Source organism: Barbus barbus (assembly GCF_936440315.1).
Source record: "Barbus barbus genome assembly, chromosome: 20".
In the NCBI taxonomy this organism is placed as follows: Eukaryota; Metazoa; Chordata; class Actinopteri; order Cypriniformes; family Cyprinidae; genus Barbus; species Barbus barbus.
The window spans coordinates 28891392-28905322 of NC_136748.1; positions in this window are offsets into that span (position 1 = coordinate 28891392).

A 13931-nucleotide genomic window follows, 5' to 3' on the forward strand; every position below is an offset into this window, starting at 1 on the left:
TTTCCAATGAGCCTTTTCCCAATTAGAATAAACACTTGCAAAGCATATTAGCCATTGGATTATGCAAATTAGGGTCTTATGTGGTTATTTAATACATGAACTACTTATTCATTAGATTTCCAACAAAAATAACTACATTGAGACTCCACTACAACAATACAAAATTACTCACACTGTGATAAACATGCATTAATATTGTATTAGAATTCATAATGTTGTAGTGACAAACTAATTTTCCGAATCCAATACGCTGCTGACACTGCAGATTTTACGCTTTTCCATGCACATGCAATTTGGGTCTCAATCCTGACATGCGCCAACTAAGTTGTCTGGTTGAAAGAGGCAAAGGAACAGGCTCCTCTGAGACCGTCACACAGCAGGGATCCCAGCGTGAGATCTCAGCCACAACACCATCCTCAAAGAACCACATCCATCATCTTCATAAAGGCCTCGAGAGCACAAAACCACCAGTGACGAATCGCATCCACTACATATTCAACGAATGTTCCAGGTTTAATACAACTTAAACAGTGTGGACAACATCTGCACAGAAAATAAATTTAACTGCTGCCTCCGTTTGATTTCTAATCATAATAATCTTTAACATTAAATCACTAAAGCACTCATACAGGACAAACATCTTGCTGAATTTCAAAACTACTCACCACACGGCGTCTCTGATCGATGCACATCATATAGGACAGTCGTGCGCTTTTCTCCTCTAAATCACACGCCACCTGTTAAAGAAATGAGAAACGTCCATCATGGAATAAGTCATTAACCAGATGATTTTAGAGAGCGCTGCTCAGAGGACACAGGGACACTTAACATGGCTTTCAATGTCAAGTCAGCATGAACATGTTTTTAACAACTTCTCAAAGACAATAAATCAGTTCTGTAGCCATAAATGATTTGCAGAGCAGCAGCATCGACTGTTATTAACACAGAAGAATAACAGTGCATAGAAACACATGAAACCTTTATAATAGAAGCCATTAGTGAAAAAGATCAAAACAAAAGACAAATAAAAGAATGTACAAATGTAATTAAAAATGGTATGACCCCCACAATTACCACCAAATGTTCATTACTGTAATGCAAATAAAAATCATAAAAATATTACAACAAATACCACCAAAATGTACATGTTATAAATTATAAATAAAAATGATATATGACCCAGGACCACAAAACCAGCCATAAGGGTCAAGTTTCTGAAATTGAGATTTATACATCATCTGAATGCTGAACAAATAAGCTTTTCATTGATGTATGGTTTGTTAGGATAGGACAATATTTGGCCGAAATACTGTACATATAGCCTATTTGAAAATCTAGAATATGAGGTTGCAAAAAATCAAAATATTGAGAATATCGCCTTTAAAGATGTCCAAATTAAGTCCTTAGCAAGGCATATTACTAATCAAAAATTACGTTTTGATATTCACGGTAGGAAATTTACAAAATATCTTCATGGAACATGATCTTTACTTAATATCCTAATGATTTTTGGCATAAAGAAATAATAATAAAAAAAAATAAAGATAATTTTGACCCATACAATGTATTGATGGCTATTGCTACAAATATACCAGTGCGACTTAAGACTGGTTTTGTGGTCCAGGGTCATATAAACACATACACATATATACACATACATATATATATATACACACACAAATGCAAAATAAAAACTTTTTCTGAGGTAAAATGTCATTAATTACAATGAAAATGTCACAATGCAACAAAAAAAATCATAATGTCCTAAAATTAGGCTTTAATGCATTTTTGTGATTTTGTTGTGAAATATGCCTCAAACAGGTTTCGTTAGATTCAGTCGTCTCTTCTGAACTCTGTTCAAACAGACGAGTGCTTCAGATGATTGTAAAGTCGCTCGTTCTCTGCAGAAGTTCTGTGTTCGGTGTGAAATCTGGGCTGGATCTGAAGATCTCCAACACTTACTGAAGCCTAAAGACCTAAAAACCAGAGTCAACATGATGACAGCGCTCAATTAATGTCCTTTCCAACTCGTCTGATTCTTCTGCCCGTCTAGTCACCACAGAGCTGAAGGTCTGGCAGCAATTTGAACCATCTGTGTGATTTTACAAACCTCTAAATACGTAAGCTCATTGTGGAAAATGTAAATTTGCTTTTGAAAACATTAGGCTGCAGATATAAGCAAACGTTTCATCAAACTCATCTGTGTAATTAGACTTTCGACTCTAAATTTTAGTGACTGACAGCATTAGATGAACAAGCTTTAACTTCATTAAGTGGCAATTAGCGGCACAGTATAAAACATTTTTTTAGCAAATATTTAAGGATGACTTTTCGTTTTGAATGATTTGAAACATTTTCAGACAGAAATTCCAACAAATGAGATATAAACTGACCTGCCTGACCTGACGGCCATAAAGGTCACCAATCTGTCAATCAGCAGCACTATCATCTGAACTGTGAGTCTACAGCATCAATAATTCATCACAGCACCTGACAGACATGAACTAACCAGGTAAATCAGAGCATATCACCTGAACAAATCAATTAATAGATTTCAGCATAATGAATCAGATCAGCACTGCTACACACAATTACTATTGTCTTGATTGCTTAACAGAGAAACGCGAGAGACTCCATCTTCTTCAAATCAACATCGATCAGGACTCTACATGATTGACAACCATCACATGCATCTACAGCAGTTCAATGCCAAACGGCCTAATCTCTCCTCATTTAAAGGTGTCAATCAAACACTTTGACAAGAAGAAAGAAGCATGTTTAAGCCAATTTATGAAATAATTAAAAGTATATGATACTGCAACACCTCAGGACAGAAGTCAACCATCTACTAACTACGTTCAGTTTCCAATAACTGAATGAAATGTTTAATATTGACTCGCTCAGCATTTGCCATCATTTTACCAGCAGTTCAAATCAACTCTCTCGGTCTGTATATCTACACAAATACAACAAATCACAAACAGATAGTGAGTGGAGTCTCAAATCAATACAGATCACAACTTAAACTCACTGAAGAAATTATTCCAGGTTTGCTTTGATGTCAAATTTATTTTATTGCATTGCTAGCCATTTTTGTTTTATTTGTGCATTATTATTTATTTAAATTTGCTGATTTAATTTCTGACCCACAGTTGTACATCACAGTTGTACTATGTTTGTGTATTTAACAGACACTTTTTTTTATCCAGAAGCAACTACAAATTAAGTAGTAAAATCTACAAATATACAAATTACACAATAAAATATTTGACACAGACATCTATATTGCATTGTGCCTGTAATACCTGTCAATCTTCTACTTACTCATGTAAGGTACTTTGTGAATAAAAACTTAAACAAGTAAAGATTAAAAACTAAATATAATGTATAGGTCAATCAACCAAAACTCATCAACTCGGTGATATTGCAAAACATGAATCAAAACCATCTGCTCATGACTAAAGTGTTTAATGGGTTTAGATACCACATGCACCATTAAATACTTAATATTGACCTTTCAATTTAACAAATTATGACAATACCTGTCATTTAACCAACAGTAACAACTAACTATATAGCAACATGAAAACAGCATATCAGAGTCAAATATTGATTGCAACATTTCTGAAAGCAGTTTCGGTTGCACACCTGTAACTGTTTAGAAAGTGAAAACTGGCTTCTCCAGTGATTCTTTTCCTAAATTTAGGAGGAGACGCAGCGTGCAACACTAATGTCCTGCCGAGACATACTGCTATAGATCAGCTCTGGGTCAGAACACCTGTATTATACAATCTATAGTGTCTACAGAGGAAATAAAGCCGCCTTTGCTGCTGTTCCATTAGTCTCCCCTCATGAACCACACATGCAGAATCTCAGTGCTGTATCGCTGGTTAATTCCAGCAGCTCTAGTTTGTAAAGGCAGTCTGATGCTGATCTGAACTCCAGCTCTTACCTTCAGATGAAGCTGAGCGCGTTTCTTTCATTGTGTGAGAATCCCTCGCGCTGCTGTCAGTGATGATGCTGAGCGCTCGTGCACGCGCCGATGGGAAGATGAGGAGGATGCTGGACTCTTCAGCGAGCGTGTGTGTGTTCGGAGAGTCAGCGCGCTCTGACGGCCTGCGGTGCGCGTCCGTGTGTGTGTGTGTGTGTGACAGACCTTCTGCTCCGCCCCTTTAACTCTATTATTACTAAACACACAGCGCCACCTGTCGAGAGAGAGAGAGAGAGAGAGAGAGAGAGAGAGAGAGAGATAGAAACCTCAAAAAGACCAACATTATGGTCTTTCAGAAAAAGCCCAGATGTCAGGAACACAGATATCAGTTCAGTCTAGGCAGCACCGCCCTAGAACACACGATGCAGTACACTTACCTCGGCCTGATCATCACTGCATCGGGGAGTTTCAGTATGGCAGTGAATGCTCTCAAAGATAAAGCTCCAAGAGCTCTATATGCAATCAAGAAAAAATTCCAAAATATTGAAATACCGCTTCCAATTTGGTGTAAAATCTTTGATAGTGTAATTCAGCCCATAGCGCTGTATGGAAGTGAGGTTTGGGGTCCACTCAGTGATCAGAGCTACACTAGATGGGACACACATCCAACAGAAGCTCTACACAGAATTCTGCCAAATGATTCTAAAATTACAAAGAAGAACACCCAATAATGCATGTAGGGCAGAATTAGGCCGTTTCCCATTGATTATAAATATACAAAAAAGATCCCTCAAATTCTGGATGCATCTAAAATCAAGTCCCAGAGAATCGCTACATTTTAAAGCACTACAAACCCAAGAACTGAACCCCGAAAAGAGTCTGGTTCTGAGACTTACTAACCTGACTAACTCTACTAACACTAACCAGTCTCAGACCAGCACTGCTTCTCACACAAACATCAAAATAAATCAAATTATCAAACAATCTAAAAATATATATCTGGAACATTGGGATCAAGAAACCAAAACACAAAGTAAATTACAACTCTATTGAACTATAAAATTAAAATATGAATTAGAAGAATATCTCCAGAGTGTGAAAGACACAAAGCAGAGACAGATCCTGGGCAAGTACAGGCTCAGTGAGCACAGACTAGCCATCGAGACCGGCAGACACAGAAAGAGCTGCTTACCCAGAGAGCAAAGAGTGTGTGTTCACTGTGAGACAGAGACACACTTCCTACTTCACTGTTACCAATTTAAATCAATCAGAGACATATACATCAACAAATTCACAAACATCATAAAGAGCTTTACAGCCATGACTGAAGAGGAACAAATAAAGATCATACTAGGAGAGGGACAGACAGCAGCACTGGCTGCGAGATACGTGTGTGTGCCACAGCCTGAGAGACAGCAGGTGAACGTGTGTGTGTGTGTGTGTGTGTGTGTGTGTATTATGTCTGACCTCAGTGTGTTTCCCTACTGTCCACCACAGTGACCCTCAGCCTGTGTGTGTTTATATGTTAAACACTGTGGTATGACATGTTCACACAAGTTCTTATTTGTTACACTGTTTATTTAAGTTTATATTGTTATAATGTTTTTATTCTATTATTTTGATATTTTCATTGTTATTATATTTCTCTATATATATTTCAAGCTTTGGCAATATTGTATTTTTTACAGTCATGCCAATAAAACAATATTGAATTGAATTGAATTGAGAGAGAGAGAGAGAGAGAGGATGCAGGTGCATCAAGTTTCAACAACAAAAGTCTTTACAGATGACGAGCTTAATAGTCCAGGTTCAGTGTTTAATGCATGCAAGTCAGCGATATTATTGTTAACTAAAACAGAAAAAATAATTGTTACTCCAAATAAAATTAACTTTAAATAAAAATATATATACAAAAAAAACCTCAACCAAAGCAAAAGTTTTCATTAACTGATAGCTCATAATAAAATAACAAACACGAACACTGAATTAAAACTTAATACAAAATGTGTGTGTGTGGCCTATATATATATATATAGTGCTGTCAAACGATTAATCGCATCCAAAAACGTTTTTGTTTACATAATATATGTATGTGTGCTGTGTATATTTATTATGTGTATATAAATACACACACACGCATGTAGACTATATATTTCAGAAAAATTTTATATTTATATATTAAATACATTTATTTATCATATAAATTGAATATAAATATAGACATATAAATACATGTAAATATTTTCTAAATATATACTGTATGTGTGTGTATTTATACATACATATAATAAATATACACAGAACACACATATATTATGCAAACAAAAACTTTTATGTATGCGATTAATCGTGATTAATCATTTGACAGCACTAATATATGCATCCATTTTAAATTCATTTTTATTTCAGTGTTAGTTTTAGTTATTTTATTTTATATATAAATGACACATCAAAATTACTGAAATGTTAAAGTTTAGAATGTATAAAAATGAAAACAATAAAAAATATTAATAAAAAAACATAATAATGATAGGCCTATTAAAATAAAACTGATGCAAGCACATCAATTTATTGTAAAAAATAAATACATATAAGCTATGCACTGTTCAATATACTGATATATATTCCTTGTATATAATGTACTTATAATCGTGTGTGTGTTTGTGTAAATATTATATTATATTACAATCACGTCGCAGAATTGACAGAATTAACATTTCAAGTTAAATTTTAAACTAGGGGGAAACAGGTGTATAAAATAAATATGTGGTTTTAAAACAGTTCATTACCAGTAATTAAATAACATATCTACTCAAATATTAGAAATAGACTACAGCAAAGGAGAAACAACCATTCATGAATTTTTACTAGAACTAGTGATTAGTTTATATGTTCATCTCATGCATTTGACAGAACATCTGCACATTCTTCATCTTCAGTGTTAATTTACAGTCAATTTAAGTGCATATTAAATTCTATTCAGTTTCACATTTAATACATGACTGACATCTCCTGGTGATGATATGCACGTGCAGAAGAATTATGCATAAACAGGAACGCTATGGACGCTAGGGGACCCTACCAATATCCAGAGAGTACTAAATTGTCCCTAGCAATAATATTGATCAAACTATTAAAAATATGCGTAAGCACACCATTGATATGACCTGAGTAAATACCTAGAAAACCGCACGCTTTCAAAGACACACATTTAATACATGTGCGAAGTAAGAAGGTAGCCGAGGTGTTTAAAACATACGAGCACAGTTCAGTCGAATGATAAAGTGTAGCATATACCCTCCTTATCTTTAAGTATTCATCTACTTCTCCAATTTGCTCTTTTTACACTGAATCACTCAGATAGGCTACAGCATGAATTTTTCAAGTCGTGGCCTAATGGTTAGAGAGTCGGACTTGTAACCTAAAGGCCGCAAGTTTCTAGTCTCAGGTATTGTAGGTGAGGGGAGTGAATGTACAGCGCTCTCTTCCACCTTCAATACTTGAGCAAGGCACCGAACCCCCAACTGCTCCCCGGGATGCCCACTGCTCCGGGTGTGTGTTCACGGTGTGTGTGTGTTCACTGCTGTGTGTGTGCACTTTGGATGGGTTAAATGCAGAGCACGAATTCAGAGTATGGGTCACCATACATGGCCACATGTCACATCACTTTCACTTTTCAGATATTTATTACAATATATACTGATACTGAACATTCATTTCAATGGTATGAGATGACTGATGCTTTCAGCTGATTTTCTATTGAACTATTAACTGAATTGCACGGGTCAAACTATTTAGTGAATTAAGCTACAAAGGCGATCACAATATTTCCATCTAACATGTATTTTGAGTTGCAACTTGTTATTTTGATAGAGTGCCCGGGCCTACACATCTTCTTTGTAGCATTTCCTCGAAGCATATTCGTTACTTTCAACAAAATAGTCAGAAGAACACAGACTGCAGGAAAGCAGGTTTGAGAATCAGTGGTCTGGCGTTTGTAAGTTAGAACACCTTTGCTCATCTGCAAACCGTGCAAACAAGTGCGCGCACAATCACGGATGATTCATTTTCCACTCAAAGTGGAGTCTGGGGTGTGTGATATACCGTATATCTTCTGCAATAATAGGGTAAGTGTTGTTGTAATGATGTGTGATCTGACATTATCAAGTAGGCTATATCATCAAATCACACACAGAGTGCACCCACGTTGATTTATTAAAAAAATTCCAGGCATTCTAAATTGTAGACGGCAAAAATGCTTCTGTATGCTTTTTATATTTATATAATATAGTTAACTTCTAAATTTTGCACATATCACCTGGACTATATCTATATCATAAAAAGAGTACCGTTTTTCTGCAGATATCAGCATGAACACATTTAATAATCATTTCATACATGTCCAGTAAGCAATAAGTGACTTACATTTCAGACTTACTGCTTGTTTTTGCTAAATTTTGCCAAAGAAAATAGTTTTTGTGTCCCAGTCCTTTTATGTTTTGTTTTTTGTGCCGTGTTGGCCTTTTTGTTTCTTATTAAAAGCACCTTACCTGCACTTGGACCCTGATACCATCTTTTCACGCCATTCCCGAGGTGTACCGTGACAAAACCAGGGTTCGTCAAATATTTCCCTGGAGGTCCAATCGCCTGCAGAGTTTAGTTCTAACCCTGATCAAACTCACCTACCTGTGATTTTCTAATGATATTGAAGACTCTGATTAGCATGCTCAGGTGTGTTTGATTAGGGTTGGAGCTAAACTCTGCAGGAATGGTCCAGATTTGAGGATCCCTGCATTAAACTGTGTAAATACATCTAAATGCTATTTCAGATGCAGATTCCAGAAATGTTTTCTTATGTTGGAATGAAAGACACTAAGTACCAGATGAAGCGTTTCTTATTCTTACCCAAAAATAAAAAATAGAAGAAAGAGTTAAAACTGAACACAATCTTGCTACTAAAGCTGTATGAATATTTTTTTTTATATCACAAAAAAAGTACAGTTTTTCTGCAGATATCAGCATGAACACATTTAATAATCATTTCATACATGTCCAGTAAGCAATAAGTGACTTACATTTTAGACTTATTGCTTGTTTTTGCTAAATTTTGCCAAAGAAAATAGTTCCAAACAAAGATCACAGCACTGTTTTGCGTCTCTGAGCAATGGACGGTGTACTTATTGAATGAATCCGCTTTTTGAACAAATCGGTTGAATAAATGATTCAGTGATTCACTCATTAACACAGTCAAATGCTCTGTTCCTGAATGAATCAGTCGTTTGAATGAATCGATTGAATAAATGATTCAGTGATTCACTCATTAACACAGTCAAATGCTCTGTTCCTGAATGAATCAGTCGTTTGAATGAATCGGTTGAATAAATGATCCAGTGATTCACTCATTAACACAGTCAAATGCTCTGTTCCTGAATGAATCAGTCGTTTGAATGAATCGGTTGAATAAATGATCCAGTGATTCACTCATTAACACAGTCAAATGCTCTGTTCCTGAATGAATCAGTCGTTTGAATGAATCGATTGAATAAATGATTCAGTGATTCACTCATTAACACAGTCAAATGCTCTGTTCCTGAATGAATCAGTCGTTTGAATGAATCGGTTGAATAAATGATTCAGTGATTCACTCGTTAACACAGTCAAATACTCTGTTCCTGAATTAATCAGTCGTTTGAATGAATCGATTGAATAAATGATTCAGTGATTCACTCATTAACAGAGTCAAATGCTCTGTTCCTGAATGAATCAGTCGTTTGAATGAATCGGTTGAATCTTAATAACTCACTCATTAATGGTCTCTTTCTGTCACCAAAGTCTTTGCTGTCACCTACTAGCGGTTTTAATTTCACATTTTGACAATTTCTTTCATGTTTTAAATTATTTCAAATATCAGTATTCGATGCTTTATGTTAAAAACACAACATTAGGCCTATTTATGCATCTGTAACTGCAGTTTAAATGCATCCATGTCCTCCTGAGATACATTAAACTGTGTAAATAAATAAATCTTAATGCTATTTCAGATGCAGATTCCAGAAATGTTTTCTTACGTTGGAATGAAAGACACTAAGTACTGGATGAAGTGCTTCTTATTCTTACCCAAAAATACAAAATAGAAGAAAGAGCTAAAACTGAACACAATCTTGCTACTAAAGCTGTATGAATATTTATATATATATATATATATATTTATTTATTTGCTTCTTTTCCATTTTGCATTTACTTGTACTTTTACTTTCAATATTTAAGTACGTTTAAGATTTTTAAAAATACTTTTCGTACTTAAGTACAATAAATATCATATACTTTAAGACTTTTACTCAAGTAATATTCTAAACGAAGACTTCAACTTTTACCAAAGTCATTTTTTGGTAAGATACCTGTACTTTTACTTGAGTATGGCTTTCGGGTACTTTATACACCACTGCACACACGCGCACGCACGCACGCACACACATACACACACACACACACAGGATGCCTTCTTATGCTTTTAAAGGTTCATCCAAGGAGTTAACAAATTTGACTAAGTAAGTTTACAGTTTATTTAATGCTATACTATAGGAAACTGTGATCATCTGATCAACAATTTATCATGTCTCTTCCCTTTCTCCCTCAAACACACAGGCACATACACAGGATATCATAACTATATAGGCCTATAGTTTTAGGATTCATCAGTGTGGATTATAGTTTTATTATATTAATAAATTTAGAATTTTTTTTAGAAGTTTTTAATGTGTCAACTCTCACTGTGTCCTACCTATTATTATTATTATATGGCTTTAGTGCTTTTATGGAATAGGAGCTGGTATACATATTCAAGAGCGTGCAAAGATGGGTAGTATTTTGATCGTATATAGTGGGCCGGTCTGGGCCAAAATGCCAGGGCCGATTTTTTGTCCCAGTCCAGCCCTGGGCCCGGCCCAAAAAGTACGTCGGCCCAGCAGGAAAATGCCCGGTCTGCCAGATGGCCAGTCCGCCCCTGCTTCAGATGTTATACCGTGCATAAAATACGGCACAATTACGTGTTTAAAGCGATACTGAACATGAACAACCTTTAATTTAACACACACCGGATTCAACAACAGTATTGCCACCAAATTTTGTTCAGATTTCATAGTGACCTCTATTTAATATGCTTTAGGTCTAGGAGCTTGTTTGAGTTTCTATGAACAGAGACACATACCTCTCTCCAGAATATTTCCTGCAGACCTGGAGCAGGCAGTTTTACGCCCCTGTTGATATACAGCAATATTATTAAAGCACGACGCTTGAAATTTCATTAATAGTTGTGTGAATTTATAAAAAATACATTAAGATATCAGATGATCTGCTCGACAGATTAAAATATCTGCAAATATTTAATGCTGGTCTACATACATAGCCTACAGGAGACAACTGAATTAGTGTTTTTGAGGAAAAAAAAAAAAAATCATTAAACATTTAATTAGTGACTTAAAAACTTAATTATATACATATTTGGATCAAATGGACAATGTAATGGTACATGATCTACTGTAGCCTATATATTCAGGTTTTCATACAGGAGATGGAGTGATATATAAGTTGTTGTGAATTTATATATAAAGTTCATTCAGATATTAACCATATTCAGCCCATCCGACTTACAGTGTAATCATATGGACCATCAATTAAATATTTAATATTTATTTATGCTTTAGTATTCATTTGTTGTCATACAGCTACAGAACAGTGGCCTACAAAGCATTATAAAGACAAACACAATTCACCCCTTTCTAAAATTACAAGAGCCATTTAGCCATCTGAGAAGAAAAAGACTTATTAACACCATTTATTAAAAACATGAACTAGGATGACTCCCGTTGATGACTCTCTTTTAATTGTTGTTCAGTCCTCCTGTCAAAATGCTCCACTCACTGGTAAAAAAAACTAAAGCTGGATAGTTGTAGAAAGAAATGGTTATTTGTGAATAATGGCAGGATGTCATGTTTGACCACATTTTCCTTTATAGTATCCTTACAGTACCTTATGTCAATGACAGGTCCTCGCAGAAATGTCTCCTCAGCCTCCAGGATGGACAGATTTTCCACAAAAGCCAGGCACAGATAATGGACTTCCAGAGAAAGAACTGAGATTGATCACACATCCCAACAATCATTTCACATCTTTAGCTTTTACAACAAAATGAAAAGTGTCTCTTCTATAATAACCACAAAAAACATTGTTTTTAGAGCAATGGTCTCACGTTATGGATAAACTATTTGACATTTAAAACAATGTGAATCTGACATAATGCAGAGCTCAGCTATCACATGAGACTAACCTCTGGAATAAAGTCCATTCATGATTAATTTGATGTGGTCAGTGTGGGTGTGCTGTCCAGAAGTGAAGTCAGGTGAGAGTGGATTGCATCAATCTGCTCCTGATCTTCAGTGTATATCGGCACAGGTGACTCGAAGGAATGCTTGGAAAAAGTGTAAAGCCACTTTGAATTCTTTTGGCCACTGCCTTGCCTTTCAAAAGAAAGAAAACATTGTAAAACAAAAAATTAAGCAGACTACCACTTGCCAGAAATGAAGAACTACAGAAGATAAACTACAGCTGATATAAAATAATGTGAAAAAGATTTATACATGTGCTCAAACCTCTTCATAAACGAGTTTCATGCAGGCATTTCCAATCTGCAAGAGATAACAATCAAAATAGCTAGCAAACACACAAAAGTCTAAGCTCTTTCTTTAAACAAAGAAAACAAATAGCATAACGTAACGTGCAAATGTTACTATTTACCTGACCCTCAACAAGTACATTTTAGGCCTAACATATTAAACTAAATGACATCAACTCTTAGCAAATCATTTAACTTTAAATGTTGCAATGTTGCACGATTGCTGAACAATAATCATTTTAGCGATTATTTTACATACCTCTTATTCGTGTCGCTTCTAGACTTAGTCTGTCCTGATGCTCATACTGTACAGCCTCCCCCTACTCACCGCAACACCTGGGGACTATACCATTGATCGAAGAGACGGGGATACCATTGTGGATACACAAAAGAACATAAAACATCTTTCTAAACAAACACATGCAGTATGTTTGAGCAATACAAGATGTAAATGCGATGTAAAACATAATTTCCACACTGCATGAATGTAATATATACTCCAACCCTTCCCCTTTAATCACCATCCCTTGCTCAGTCTCTCTGCACCTTAGAAGCCTTTGAATTCAAAGGTTTGGACACATTCTTAAATGAAGTAAAAAGAGATTTTACATCAGATGAAAACATTCTAAAGTTAGGTTTACAATGAATGGTTCTGGTTTTATGAAGGTGAAATTTACCCAGAAGACAAAGCAATAATACAGTACGTTCAAGATTGTTGTCTTTAGAATGAAAATCTGACAGGAAAATGATCAATTCTGTCATTTCGATCATTTTGTTACAGCAGAAAGAAATTAACACAGTAACTTACTTTACTTACTTTTTTACTTTTGTCATTTAGCAGACGCTTTTGTCCAAAGCGACTTACAAATAAGAAAAAGTAACTAAAACTAAAAAGTTACAACTCTATAAATACTATCTACCCACATATTTAAGAAAATAAAGAAATTAAATAAAATTAACACATGCATATAACAACAACATTTCAATAATAAACATATCAATGAAAAAATTAAATAAAAAGCTACTACTATCCCTTGCCGGTGTCCCTGCCCGGTGGAGTCGCACGGTAGAGTCGATGGTCTTTACACTCTTAAAGAGTACACTCTTTTTCTGTTATTTTTAACTATAATAACACTGGTCCCTCCTTCTAAATAAAAGAACCAATCACTGATTCGCAAAGTCATCGCATCACTGCAGTTATCATTAGAAGCTCATAACTTCTGTGTTAATAAAAAAATGCTGTGCTTCTAATCCATGAAAATGCTTAATAGCACATTCAAGCCTTTGACCTGTTACAATATTGTATTTGTCACTGATTTAGTTTTCTGT